Source organism: Colias philodice, chromosome 20 (genome assembly GCF_061535455.1).
Source record: "Colias philodice isolate Cphi_HAF_F1 chromosome 20, ilColPhil1 Martin Lab GWU primary, whole genome shotgun sequence".
Taxonomy (NCBI): Eukaryota; Metazoa; Arthropoda; class Insecta; order Lepidoptera; family Pieridae; genus Colias; species Colias philodice.
The window spans coordinates 1,275,371-1,291,767 of NC_143105.1; the positions used below are offsets into that span (position 1 = coordinate 1,275,371).

General features: G+C 33.5%; 1 long non-coding RNA gene across 1 annotated transcript; it reads right to left on the reverse strand.

Moving 5' to 3' along the window:
* Positions 1–3,142: 3,142 nt before the first annotated feature.
* Positions 3,143–5,752, reverse strand: LOC149479250 (uncharacterized). The gene is made up of 2 exons (XR_016317223.1): positions 4,419–5,752; positions 3,143–4,320 (listed from the first exon to the last, which is right to left on the reverse strand). It is a non-coding gene; the product is annotated as an uncharacterized LOC149479250 (long non-coding RNA).
* Between the last annotated feature and the right edge of the window lie 10,645 nt (positions 5,753–16,397).

The window sequence follows — 16,397 nt, forward strand, 5'->3', positions numbered from 1 at the left end:
TTTTGTACAACATCTGTGGGCTCAGCTCCATCCTGACGCAACCGGCCACAGACTGAAACATTTTGTTGAGCCTTGCAAAGTTCTACTAACGAGAGGGCGTAAAATATGTACTCGTTAAATTGGAACCGTTTGTCATTGCTCATCACTCGAGTTTGGTAGTAATCGAGCGGTGTTATTGGAACGGGTCTTTGTTCCCTAAGCCCATTTCGACCATCTGGGAATAACCTTATCCACGCTAGCTCTTCTGCTCTTTGCTCTCTCAAGACGCTGACCGGGGGCACAGTTTTCCGTTTGAGTTCGTAGATAGGTATTGGTCTCTCTTCTACGGTATTAGCGTTCGAAACAACTTCGTTTAGATCTGGAATATTAGTATCAATCGGCATAAGAGCTGTAGTAACAAACGCGTGTTCTTCGTGAACAGGATCACTGCTATTCAGATTGCCGTCGCTAACTATCTGAGTGTCGTGTTGTTCATTCAGTACTGGCGATTCATTTGGGATGACCAAGGGTGTTGCATTTATAGCTGTGATACTATACTGCATATCTCGATGGCCTCTTACCTGTAGTGCAACAGCAAGATGTTGACATAAATCGCCTTGATTTGCAAACTTCATCAACATGGAGGCTCCTCTGTTAGGTGCAACATAACCTTTGGGTCCCCGAGAATGTGAGTCGAATAAGTAATATTCTGGGATCTCGACATCGGGAGACTGATTGCGTTCGACGATTACTTTCATTACCGCCAATGCAATATTTGTTTGACATGTAATAATTCCTTTATCGTGTGTTGTAAAAAAATATTCAATCCCCGAAGACAAATTAGGGAAGTATCCTTCAAGAACGTCAGATGGCGCACTCGAGTTAACAACTCCAACGACAACATCGGGCTGTATATTTAATTCGAATTCTGTAGCGGCCACAGAAACTGCGGGTAATAGCTCTTCAGTATTTAAAAATTGCGGTCTGTTTGCAAGTCGTGACATGCACCTGTTGAAATATGTATTACCAGCTAATAAAATTCGATCCAAGTCAGATGGGGCCCATTCATTTAATGGTTTGGAACTGGAGTAGGCGATAGCCGTGGCGGCATTAGCCGTGCACTGGCGGCCACGGGATTCCTCTTCAAACCGATCACTGCCTTGGTGAAAAGACCCACGCAAGATGTGACGGTCATGTCCCAAAGCCTTGAAGTGATTTTCTTCTTGATTGGCGCCATCTTGAATTTTAGTTTTGACCTCATATTGGTTAATAGATACCCCAATAACCATGAAAATGACACCCATCACGAAAAAAAGTCAAATTTTCGTCGACGCCATCTTGAATTGTTTTACCCCACCAATCTATTCAACAACCCATAAAAAAGAGCATCTGAAAAGTATCAAATATTTCAAATCACGAAAACGACAGTGCACGCACAATAATGTTTTTCTAATTCATTTTATTTTTGGGACAAGGAGCGATACACCCGTCCTTCCAAGAGCGCTTCTGAGCGCGGTCTGACGACCCGCGAGAGCAAAATGTATGAAGAAATCGACAAGTATTTTTAATTTAGCTAATAATTGAAATAAAATTTTGATTTAGATACAAAAAAATTATCAGAATCTATAAAGGACTATATTATATCCCTCAATAATTTATAGGTAAGAAGATAGATTAGGCTTTTAATTTTCTTAAAATTGTACCGTTTTAGAGCCCATTTTTTTGCATTTTATGCGATCATTGTGCTGGGAAAATCGTATTTCAGCGACAATTTTGTATGACGTCGTACAATTTTTATAAGATGATCGTAGATCTGAATATATTATCTTTAAATTAAGATATTACTTTGTTCTCACGTGTAATTGCTTTGAGTTAAAATGGTACCGTAAAATAGCGTTTTTTGTTAAAAATCGGTAATAGCACCCTTTAATAAATGAAAATTTGATTTGATTGAATATAAGTTGATTTAAGAAATGTTAATTAGTAAGATAATATGAACATATTATTATTATTTTACGGTAAGACTGTTACCCGATTGTCTCAATAAGTGCTATAATAAAAAAAATAACAACGTGTTTTATTACAGAAATCATTAATTACTTTATATACATTTCCTAATACGATATTGGAATTATATATAATTCCAAGGAAGATTATACATTTACTAGGATATTAAAATAATTTTTTTTAATAATTAATAAAAAATATCCTGTCCAGGATTTTTCCAGTCAAACCATTTTTAATACACTTAATTTATTATAAAATTGGTCTCATTCTATTATCACGCCGTTGCATTTCGACTTATATTCGGATCTTAGACCACTAGTAGTATACAATTCCTTGATTTCATACATTTCCGGTAACATATACATAATTTCATTTTATTTATTTACATTAAGTAGGGTGGATGTACCACTAGTTGACCATTTAAGCGGTTTTATCTTTAGCTATATATAAAAAACGGCTTATTTGTTTTACGTTCAATGTTATTTTTGGGACACAGATAATTGAATACTCACTGCAACTATTGTTCTTAGTATCAATTTGATAACCTTTAAAGGTTTTATGAAAACTACTCTGAAAGTTACTTCTGCTAAAAGTACCATTACCTGACCACTGATCACCAATATCTGACCATCATTACTCTAAAAGTTGACCATTTTCAAAATGAATCAAATGTCCTTTTTTGAACATTAGTTTTGTTTAATAAATAAAAAAGTCTGTAGTTTTTTTATTAAATGTTATATTCTATCAATAAAAGGATCTCTACGCCAACTTCAGTCTCCAATGTAGATTGCATGACAGGCGCAACTTTTCTAGTTTCGTGGTCCATACATCTCATAAAGTCTATTGCAGAAATGTTAAATGGATAAATTCCACACTTGGCAAAACCATTTTTTACTACAGTTGTCGTGTCGTTTTAATAGATGATGTTGCTATACAGAAAAAACAATAAACTATCATCTGGGGCTGCCGTATTTTCTTAATTGGCGCGTATATTTGAATTGCGGTCATGTATTGGCGCTTGGTCAGCTAGTGGTACACTGACCCTATATACATAATTACATACTGATATTATATCTACCTATACATATATATATATATATGTATATATATGTATATGATGATATACATATATATATGTATATATATGTATATCATGTTTTAACTGATGTATTTATTTATTAGTATTTATCATATTAATAGAAATATATCTTTCACATAATATACTCATGTTAAATTATCATTATATACAATTCTAGACTGAAACTCCAATAGTCACTTGGGGTCACTGAAAATCAGTGGTGGTGAGGTATTAATCACCTTGCCATCATATACTGAGTTGGCTCCATTTGTCAGGTCACTCACTGCCACATTACAGTTCTTAGGAATAAGATTATTTTTATTTAATTATTTTTCTTTTTATTTCTTTTTGTTTTTCCTTCGTTTATAAATGTATCTCGTGTTGTGATCTTGACAATAAATATGTTTTATTTATTTATTTATTTAATGTCCCTTACTGCATGCTTTTCATGCAGTTGTCCGCACAATATGTATTGTGGTCTTTGTCCATACACACTTTCTCCAAAGCCCCGCTTTGGTCTTGTTTGATGTATAAGCTCCTGTATATTAGTAAAAGTTAATCAAATATTTAATTCTTATTTCTTGAAATTTGGTATAGTATTCTTTGTGTGATACAAATCAAAACCAACAGTCAGGTTAGGTAGACTACAATTTACAAAACTGGCAGGGTTGCCATGCAATGGTTGGTGGTTAATGAAACACTTGACTCGACTGTAAGCTTGTATTGAACTGCTTAAACTGTAGAACAACAGGACTATATATTCTAGACGCACACATACAATAGATTACACACTACACTGTAAACTGTAGAATTAATATTAAAGACATAGTTCACTATATATTTTGTAGTCTTTGATTATTTATACAACAGACTAGAAATAAATACTATGTATGCGATTATACCTATTCTAGCCATCCATTTTCGTGTTCCTTAAAATTAAGTACATCTTAGTCAAAGGGCAACTTATTGTGCCCTTGCCCGTAATGCACTCATAATAATTTTAAGTTGAATGTTTGTCATTCTTTATGTACCAAACACAGTCACGGCCACGGCGCACATTCCATTTTACTGGTATTAAAACAGATGAAATCCTTCATGATCCCATATCCTTCTTAGTAGCAAATGTAGAAATCCATAATCCATAAATCCATAATTGTGTCTACAATGTTTTTGTGGAGAATCGTATTTACATTTGGGATGGATTAATTCTTCTCCTCTCTTGAACAAATTTGTTATTGCGAACGTAAGCAATAAGTCTGTAATAAAACAATCTTATATTGGGTTACAAATCCAGAAACCAATCATTAAAAATCATGTTTGTAAAAATTTATGTTCAGAGAAAATATCAGTTTACCATATAAAGCTTATTTTCTGCCTGTAGATTCTACATAACCTTCCATAAATCATATTTAGCACTTATTTTTAAAATATTAGTCAACAATTAAAAACGAAAACAAACAAAGCTTCTCGTTTTGGTTTTGACAGAATCTCGTAAATAAACTGAACTAAATAGTAAATACCAGTCATAATAATGTAGGTACTCTGTGAGTCAGCTTTGTATAATAAAAAATCCGAGTAGGTACAAAATCAGTGTTGCCAACTTTTTTTTTCGAACCCACATATTGGAGCCTCGTGGCCCACCAGAAATCCACTAAAGTAATCGGTCTTTAAAACCACCAGAAAAAACACTAAAAAATATCCAGAGACATGTAAATATTGAATGCCCGTTGGCGAATTTTTTGCGAGTTATTTGTAAATAACATCTATTTTGAACTAAGTAATTTTTATTTTTGTTACAATATATGTATTTAAAGATCATCTTCAGAAGAATCTTCTTCTAGAGTTTCAGTATGTGAAGAATAAATTTCTATGAAAGAAATTTTTGTGTGGTTTCGGCATATTTAATGTAAAACCCTTTTAAGGTAAAACTATATTACTTCACAAAATTAATTAAAATACGACAAGCTAGAGGCTACCGCGCGGCCGCGGCATTACCAATACCGACTGATTGTTTATACAGATTGTTTTTGTACACAAATATAGAATGTACAATGTACATATAACCTTTTGAATCAAATCATACTTTAGATCAATAGTAATAAAGTCTATAATCAAAAATATTCAAGCAATAGACAAACAACTTTCGGGGAATTCCCGTATGTTCGTTCTGTTACCAACATGACACAAAATCATACCCTTGTTTCACATAGTTCAAGTCGTTCTTTTTGAGTATTTATGTAAATCTTTCTATTGGTTGAAACTCGTACCTTACCACTAATTGAACTCATCTAAACCACTAGGAAAATCCACCAGCCACTAAAACCAATATTTGTCCGCTAAATGGGGGAGCTAAACCACCAGATGTAGTGGAAATTCCACTGAGTTGGCAACACTGTACAAAATATTATGTTGACAGTTGACAGTTGTCAAGTGTGACGCCAAAGACTTGAAAATAAAAGGTACGTGTACATATATTTACATTAGTGCCATCTAGTGGCTCTGGAAGGAAAAGAACATCAAGTCTGTGTTTAACGTGCCATCTAGTGTGTTAAAAGCAAAATACCAAGAGATATAATCGAACATGTAGTACGTTTATTCCCCACTGGCGCTTTAATTGCGTAAATTTATAGTGCATATTTTTTTGTATGGAGTGAACCGTCTGTTGTATACGTAGTATATTATTATTAGTCTGTGATTTTTATTAAAATTTATAGACCGCTGTAGGCTACATCTACGCATACTACGGAATAGAAACGGGCATATGAGATACCATAAAGAATAATGAGCAGATGTTATATATACAGAGTAGGTACTAATTGTTTATAAATAGTCCAAAACCTCTAGAAACTAATTACATATGGAAAATCAACCCTAATCCATCTGCTTGCCTAGGCTTCACAATAAACACTCGTTTTAAAAATGAATAGGCAACGTGCGCTTTGTATTTTAGTCAAAAGGTTATACCTTTATGTGCTATTAAGTTTCATAGTCCTCTCTCGAACAAAAGGTCCCTAGGACCCTAAACCTTATTGCGGAAAAAATGTTGCTTTGTTGTTATGTAAGTCTACATTTTTGAATTCTAAACAGCTTAATATTGATGTAGTTGAAATGCTAAGTTTACTTTGGAGCATAGCTATCTACGAAGAAATTCCAGTATTTTTATAATTAAATCAGTTAAGTTTTATCATGGACCATTAAATACAAACTATATTCGTATACGTTATTGCCCAAACAATTTGATAGAGATCTTTATTTTTGCACATCAATTTATTTGAGTTTATTTTATCGTATCATACCGGTACCAAGATATTTGAGGAATTGAGGAAAGTAGGAAGGTAGGAAGGCTTTCCGCTTTAGAGTTTAGGCTATAAACCTAAAGCACTGCCGCGATTGAGTTTCTAGACCTACAAATTTCAATTGTAGATTTCATACATCAGCGAACCGTGATTTCATTTTCATGCTAATAATTCTTAAGTTTCGGGATAAAGAAGAACAGAATTAAAATAATTTATTAAAATTAATAAAACTGAGAATCTCGATTTTTGTCAAATAGCTTTATCACAAAATACCTAGAGAAAGTATTGTGTTGTAACTTGTAACATAAATGTGATTCAAATATTATATGTTTGTGTATCATCGAATTTCGAAATAAGACGAACGTCGAATGTAAAGACTACTTCTGTATGATCATCAAAAATATACTTACATAATCCACATTCTATAAAGTACCTCTCCAGTCATAAATTTTCGACCTTTCGAAATCGATATCAAACAAGCCGCCAATAGCCATCGAGATGACATTAACGGCATTCGAATAGCCCACCCCATACGAAATAGTTCCAAAATAGACTATAAACGAATTAATAACATAAATAGTAAAATCGTTAACCGTCGTGAATTTCGCACACGCATAATACGGCAAGGGGAGGGTTTCCGGAGTATTCATCGGACGGGTTTAACGGCTAGCTATTGTGGCTTTTGTGAGACCCCTCGCGATTCAAGGCCGCGGGACTGCGCTGCCAAGGTCAGAGCTGTCAGTTGTCAGGTGCCCGCCAATTTCTTACGCAACTTTTTTAATTATAATAGGCAAAGGCATCATGCAGTTGATTAGGTACTTTTTGTCATTGAGCTTCTGCAACATTGTTGCTCATCATGTCCACTCAGTTGAAAAGGTTCAATTGCAAAAAGTTAAATTAAAAATAATGTATTTTTTGTGTAATATGTTTGACTGTAAATGATTGACGACATAATTTTCCTCGTGAATGTTTCTTTTCAAAAAAATGCAATAAATGATGAATTATGTATTAGATGTATTTCTTTATTATAACACCATTATTTCTTTTTATAATAACACAAGTGGATTAAGAGTGACCAGCTTTACTTATCAAAGGGACAAATTATCAGAATGGTTACCTTCGAATGAAATACAAATTTAAGTGCCGTGTGACGTTTTTTGCATTTGAATGATTAGGAAATGAATACATAATGAATTACCATTTACATTACTCGTTATGGGATTATAAGTTATGAATATGATTATAATTATATTCTTTTATAGAATATCTGGAATAAGAAGTATGAATATTATGTTGAAAAGTCGATAGCCCCCCTTATTACTTACAAAGAAATAAACAACTACTTATACATAATAAGGAAACTTTTTTTCTCCTTCTCTTACATTGCATTTTAATAATTATTCAGAAAACAGTATTAAGTAAATAAAAGAAATATTATGGCAAATTACGAGTGAAATTCTATGAATTTATGTTCCGCCCTATCGCTATACCAATAATTTAATTGAACTCTTTATTTAAAATCGGATGAATTTTTTACCTGAACAAATTACAGCCAATCTTAAAAGTAACAACATATCCATTTTATAATGCTTCAAATTTCGAAATCCAAAACCTTAATTTCGAACAGAAGCATTGGCGCGAACGGGATACCATATTTGAATTACTTTTTTTACCAAAAAGCACAGACATCGATCATTAGACCGAAGCTTATCCTCAGTTTTTTGCTCTCAGGTATATTATATCACGAGTAAATCTTTATCCCTCATTGTATTCTGGGATAAGTGAAGGTATGTATGTGTGTGTCGTATTGAGCGCTACAAAGAGCCAGGTGCGCACTCTTTTCATGCGATGTACCTACGCCTCCTTGCTCAAAGATTTCCTACGCAGCTGTCTTTACAACGATTCTTTTTTTTAATTCGCGAATGTACTATGGGCTATGGCTATGACTAGCAACAGATTTCACGCTTGTTAAATTTTGTGTTGATTCTGGTCAAATGGATTTTTAGAAGTTAAATCTGTTGAGTATTCATTCAACTCGGAAATGTTTATTTAAATATCATTAGCCATTTTTTTTTCCTTAAAACTAGTTAGGTAATTAAATTATAAATCATGTCTTTTAACAAATTTTATCCTGGGAATCAGTTACAAAAACTCTTTCTCTATATATTTTTGTTTATAAATTGCATAATAATGTAAAATTTTGTAAAGCGACTTGCTATAAAATCTACAAAATACAAGAACCACGCAAGTATATTTGAAATGAAGTCGAGTCCGTATTGAATAGCAGCCTACACTTTTAGTAAAACGGTATTATTTCCTAAACGACGGTTACTGTGAGGTAATAGCCACATAGTACCGTTCCTATAGATCTAGGCACACCTATGACCTGGCTGAGCTACGCCTCCACAGTTTAAATTTCATATTTTATGCCTCTAATAATTGTCTTTATAACTTTCCTTTTATTTCTAGTATGAATTAATAACATTATAAAATTACCAGTTGTTATTAAATTTTGTTGTCATTAAAAATACCGTACTGTTTGTTTTAAACATTGTAAGTATTTGTAATTTCATATGTCTAACAGGCAGGATATGGCGGGACTTATGTTTGTATAAGATCTGAATTGTACCCATATTCATGAATAAAAATATTTGAATTTGAATTTGAAACATAAGGTTTAGATAGTTTGTTATGTCACCATAATCTTATCTTATATATAAAAATGAATCGCAAAATGTGTTGGTAAGCGCATAACTCGAGAACGGCTGAACCGATTTCGATAATTCTTTTTTTATTATATTCCTTGAAGTACGAGGATGGTTCTTATGTACAGAAAACGTAAATATTATGTACCACGGGCGAAGCCGGGGCGGACCGCTAGTATTATATAAACATAGCACGTTTACAAGTATAAGTACGTTTTTATGAAATTTAGCACACATATAGAGGGTAACTTGGATTAATACATAGGATAGGTATTATCCCGGAAATTCCACGGGAACGGGAACTACGCGGGTTTTCCTTTGAAAACACGGGCGATTAGCTAGTATTAAATACGTAGGTACCATAACTAATTAACTATACTACGGTTACCATTGACAACTTTCTCGAAGGAAACACGAATAAATCATAAAATATAACAAAAATGCATTGTCCGTCTTTCTGTACCTGAGGTTCTCGGAATTAAAGCTCTTTGTGCAGCTTCGAAATGTACTTTCCCCAAAGACAATTTTGTGAATAGATAGGTTCTTTTTTTGTTGTCACTACGAAATTCGAATAACAGCTAGTTGGAGCTTTTGAATATTTATAAAATAACTATAGGATGTTTAATGTCAAGGTATAAGTAGGTAGGTACATAATTTCAATATAGGTATGAACCTACCATATTATGTAGAAACGTTTCCGATTTTTAAACAACTAATATTAATAAATGGGCTATCTAACATTGAAAGAAGTATTCAAATCGGCGCAGTAGTTCTTGAGATTAGCGCGTTCAAGCAAACGAACAAACTCTTCGGTTTTATAATATGTATTAGTATAAATTAGATATAGTCTATAGATGATCTTTATTTCTTCATCACGAAAAAATAACTGAAATTATGCTTAGTTACCTACTTAGGTACGTAACTACATCCATAGGTCTGAAAGTTCAATCTTAATACTATTATAAAGGCGAAAGTTTGTATGGATGTATGGATGTATGGATGTATGGATGTATGGATGTTTGTTACTCTTTCACGTAAAAACTACTGAACCGATTACAATGAAATTTAGCACACATATAGAGGGTAACTTGGATTAACACATAGGATAGGTTTTATCCCGGAAATCCCACGGGAACGGGAACTATGCGGGTTTTCCTTTGAAAACGCGGGCGAAGCCGCGGGCGGAAATCTAGTACATAATATAAATAAAATATATGCTATTTTAAAAACACCTGTTTTATTTTCTTCTAAAATATAATTAATTTTATTTTACACAAGCGGTCCGCCCCGGCTTCGCCCATGGTACATATTTTGAAATAAAAGGTAGCCTATGTTCTTTCTCAGGGTCTAAAGATTATCTGTGCCAAATTTCATCAAAATCGGTCCAGTAGTTTATGCGTAAACCTTTCCTCTTTATAATATTAGTATAGATATAGATTATGTTCCTACATATTATTAAATGCAACATGGTAGGTTTTCCTACAATTTTATATCTATACGAATACGACAAACTAATTTGAATATCATTGGAGTCGCACAGATTTTATCCGACTCATACAAAACGAGTTCTGTTTACATATTGTTAGATAATCACACTGTACTTAAAGTGTACTTGTGATTGAAAAATGTATAAACCCTTCAAGATCAAGGTGAAGGGAGCCTGTAAAGAGGGGACTTGGAGAATAAACTAGATTTCCGCCTGTTGGTTCGTTTGTGCGCACTAATATAGATTGTCGTTACCAAACCCTAGGTTTGATTACTTATTAGGTACTTGTACTATTTATTTTATTACTAAACTACTCAGTTACAAGTAGTGATAATTAATTTAAAATTGTGAGAACTAGACAAAATTTTAATGGGACCAGCCGGGCCGGAAGGCACAGCAGCCTTCAAATAAAAAAATAATCATCAAAATTCAGAGCCAAGCGAAAGTTCAGAGGCAACAAACGAAATGAAGCCTCCTTTTAGAAGTCGGTTTATAAAGTTGTTGCCGTTCGGATATTTGACTTTCATGCGAAATTTATTAAAGTTTTAATTAAAAGTTTATTAATTCTTAATCGAGTAGTTACAAGAAAATTTCCCGAAAATTACCCGGATGCCTATAACATCAACAATGCAGGCAAATTATTATAACGTAAAACAACACCATAAAGCGTCATAGTTATTACAACAACAATAACATATATTTTATGATATTAAGTACCTTATCAATACCATCAAAACACAACGGCAGGGCCTCGTAAAATATTTGACCCTAAAAGTACCGTAGTTTGTAAACAAACTTCAATGAGTCATCAAATCATAGATACTAGAATTGGGTCACAAAGTATGTTCTTTGGTGTGTCTAATGTCTATGGCCAACTTTGAACGCGTTCCGAACGTAAATAAATAATTTACAGTATGCTACAGTTATAATAGGTTTAAAAAGTTAATTGATTTTAATCTTATCTAGGGCAGATGAGTTTATTTGATTATACTACTAAATATTTTAAAGACGATGTATTTGGATTACATTACTCAGAAGTTGATCGGATTTGTATGAAATTTGGCGTATAGATGGATTACAGTCTGGATTACCACATAGGCTACTTTTAGTCTCGGGAGCACGCGAGTGGAGTCGTGGACTCAGGACTGAAGATAGCATGTTACCTATATCACAGAATAATAACTATAGTAGCTAGCTACCTGAATGGAATATTCTATAGATGTGAAAATTTTTAATACTCAATCGTAAAGAGGAGAGGTTACATTTACTAGTAATTGTATACGTAAACTAGGTAGAGCCCGCGGCTTCACACGCGTGACGCGCTAATCCAGACTGTAATCATAATTGAGTACCGAATTTCATACATCAGCTGATTTCGCGTGAAAGAAGAGTAGGTAGGAAAAATTCAAACATTCTTATAAATATACTATTCTAAGGATAGAGTTATTTTTTATCGAAGTATTTTATTTTGAGACTTAAATAACATACAAAATATTGGATTTAGTTAGTTTAAAACCAGCCAGCAGTTGAAAGAATTCAATAGGTATTTAGATATGGGATAGGAAAGGAATGAATGAATGATGAGTTTAATATCTTTATGTATTGATAAATAAACATTTTATGAACACCAAAAATAATAAATATTTGAAAATATATAATAAAATAATGGATGTATAGAGTGGTCTTTTGCAAGTCAGCGATCTCTTCCAAGCAATCCGTAGTTTTAAAATCAAAACTTACGAGAAATTAGGCACATAATAATCCTCCTTTTACTGCATCTATAGGTTTAATGTTTATAGTTATCTATAACGATAGTTTATAATACATCACGCTCGAATTCCGCGATAAGCTCGCATATGTAAATAAAAATAAAGCACAAACGAAGCCGAATGGCCACACTGGTATGGTGGGTAACGGTCGCCCCGCTTCAGACCGGTTAGCCATCGGCTTAGACGCATATTTCCTTATTATAATGATTTTTACACGAGTTTAGAGAAATTAATTTTGTTAATTGGAGTACTCTGGTTTGGGTGCGGTTATTCTATTTTGTATGGATAAGTAGATGTTTCAAAAATATTAGGTACCAAATTTATAATTTTTTATTACTTAACTAGCACCCCGCGCGCGGTTTCGCCCACTTAGAAAACAGAAAAATATAAAGTAAACCTTCCTCTTGAAAACTCTATTTAAAACAAGAGCTTTCGTCCGTTTGTCAAAGCACAGAAGACAATTATCACCTAGATGTAGGATACATAAATAAACAAAGCAAAGAATAAATTATTCGTAACTAATAAACTGATATAGGTAAGCGAATCAAGTTGTTAAAATATTTTTTTTTTCAAAAGAGTAGGGGATTTCAGTTATGGTGATATGACTAATAATTTTTTTAGATTTTTCATATTACCACAGATAATATAATACTATAATACTTAAAACATTATTTAACATTCATTTTATGTGTGCATATGTTGTTATTCACCATATTTCAGAGCACGCCTATACAAAACAAACTACAAAGTCGGTTTTTATTTGTGTAACATTTTTTTAAATTTGTTTATAACTGTCAATATTGCCGCCTGTGACATTAGACACCTATACAATGAACACTGGGCTTAATGTAAACATCTTAATTGGTTCACCGTATTATGTTTCTGTCAACAGTTGTTTCTTAGCTACAGGAAGACAAACGTACAAACTCAATACTTAGAACGTTGAAATGATTACGTAGCACTACTGAATCGATTTTAATGTTTTTAATATTATTGTTATTAATTTACAAAAACACTATCCAAAAGGCAAAAACAGAGCTAAAATTGTATATACATATATGTATTTTCTTGAAAGCCTGATTTATATGTGTATTTTTATTATTTTTTTTAATTGCTCAAAGTAATAAGGCGAGTTGATGACCTCTTATTTTACAGTCACGTAAAATTTTGTCGGTAGTCTTAATCTATACTAATATTATAAAGAGGAAAGGTTTGTATGTATGTATGTATGTATGTATGGTTTTCACGCATAAACTACTGGACCGATTTTGATGAAATTTGGCACAGATAATCTTTAGACCCTGAGAAAGAACATAGGCTACCTTTTATTGCGAAATATGTACCACGGGCGAAGCCGCGGCGGACCGCTAGTACTATTATAAAGGCGAAAGTTTGTATGGATGTATGGATGTTTGTTACTCTTTCACGTAAAAACTACTGAACCGATTACAATGAAATTTAGCACACATATAGAGGGTAACTTGGATTAACACATAGGATAGGTTTTATCCCGGAAATCCCACGGGAACGGGAACAATGCGGGTTTTCCTTTGAAAACGCGGGCGAAGCCGCGGGCGGAAATCTAGTATATTATATTCTACTGATATCTATAGAATCAAGCTGCAGTTTAAATCTCAATAAGTAGTATTTTTTCAATTGTATTATGGAATTTTCTTTTGTAATTATGTTGGGATGGGATTGTATGTCATGTTCTTGAAATCACACAGCCTAGTATAGTATAGCGCCCGGCAAACTTCTTGGCCATAAACGTTTTTTTTTTTTTTGTGTGGTGTCTCTCAACGTTAGCCAGAAGGGCTTCTACATTTTAAAGCGGACGCGGGGGTGAACTGAAGGTTCACCCTGGTAGCGACGTGCACAAGGGCGTCCCCCCTTGACGGCGACCACGAACCTCGGCTTGAGCTGTCGCTTGAGTGGAGGAGGCCAGAAGGGCCCTAATCGGACGGGGCCATAAACGTTACCACCACCACCACGCTACTTTTTGGGCAAGAAGTTTGCCGTGCGCTATTGTATACATGATATAATTATACAATCTTATAATTATATAGCATATAATTTCCCAACAATAAAACCTAGAACATAGTCATATCATAAATATGTAGCCACCTTGGTAGCCACACTCGACCAAAGAGGTCGCTCACGATTGTAACGGATCACAAATAAGAACGGTTATTTGGCGTATTATCGCGAAAGGCTCTATTATAAAGCCTATAATATCACATATAATACCTATGTTGCATAGTTGCATTGGTAATTCATTCATAAGTTGGTTAATTTACCCGACATTGCAGGAAGAAGGGTGTGGTATTTTTTGAGTATAAGAATGCATAGGTATATGCATGTTTCAGTTTGATGCCGATTAGAACATTTGTCTTCAAATTATCAACAAACTATTGTGTGTTTGGAAATGATGGATTTACATTCATGATTACAATGTTAATCCATACTAATATTATTATAAATGCGAAAGTAACTCTGTCTGTCTGTCTGTTACTCAATCACGCCTAAAATACTGAACCAATTTTCATGAAATTTGGAATGGAGATATTTTGATACCCGAGAAAGGACATAGGCTACTTTTTATCCCGGGAAAATGACGCAATCCCGGAAATCCCACGGGAACGGGAACTATGCGGGTTTTTCTTTGACTGCGCGGGCGAAGCCGGGGGCCGAAAGCTAGTATGAAGTATGAACATAAGTATACGATTAAAAATTGTACTCATACATATTCTTCATACTAGATCTCATCATCATCATCATCATCATTTTAATATTATCTACGTCTAACTGCATCTCGCACAACTAAGAACATTTCAATATTATCATCCATAGTTTCCTACCTAACACACTATTTTCACATGACCCTTCAGTATTCTTTCAACAACTGTTGAAAAAGTGCACATACCTACCTACAGATTATGTAAAATATTCATATCAATTTAATACACATTTACTTATAGTGCACGAGTAACGCTATAGACAAAGCTAATCCATTGTAAATATTCTTTATATATAAAAATGAATCGCAAAATGTGTTGGTAAGCGCATAACTCGAGAACGGCTGAACCGATTTCGATAATTCTTTTTTTATTATATTCCTTGAAGTACGAGGATGGTTTTTATGTAGAGAAAACGAAAATATGTACCACGGGCGAAGCCGGGGCGGACCGCTAGTATATTATACAGATTATATTAAGAAAGATAACAGCCCGTCGATTGGCCACAAAAAGCGCGGCAAAGTTGGTCAGATGTCCAATCTGGCAGATGTCGCGCCATCTGGTGCATGGCGGTATGCACCCGCTTACCTGGCCCCGGGTTTATTATATTTAAATTGACATTTATTAGTCGAACACTGAAAATGATGGATTCATGCTGTTCGAATTAGGTGACAGGTGATCTGTGGACAGTAGCCGATGATAAATCGAAAAGATGAATAAAATAAATAAAATAAGGCGGTTCTGATAACGATTGTAATTAAGTTACTTAATTCATAAGAATATACGAGTGAAAAGCAATATTTGTTTTCAGTTCTTAAAATAATTTACTTTTTAAATATTTAATTGCATTTTAAAATATGAAATACGCACTTACTTTTTAAAAATAAACGTTAGCTTTCGAATTTAGTTATTTTAACTGTTTTGAAATACATATTACTAATACACACTTAGGCAATATTTACATGAAATCTATTTCGTTAATTCTTCAAAGAAGCTAGTATAACTAGATTTCAGCCCAGGCTTGGTCCGCATCCGCGTATTCAAATGAATAGGAAATTCTCTAGTGAAGGATCAAGAAGATATGAAGCCAAATGTCACTTTCTAGATTCCTAAGAAAATCAAAACACAAAAAATATATTATAAAATGGCTATGTTGCGATATAAAAGAATAACAAAGAAACAATCACACTTTAACATTTATAATATGAGTAAGGATTTATGTTCTTTTATCACAACTTATTAATAAGCTCTAAGAATATATCTATGTAGTTACTCAAATTTGAGAAAATATGAAATACGAAAAGATTCCTTTCAAAATGATTACACTAACTTAATGTTAATG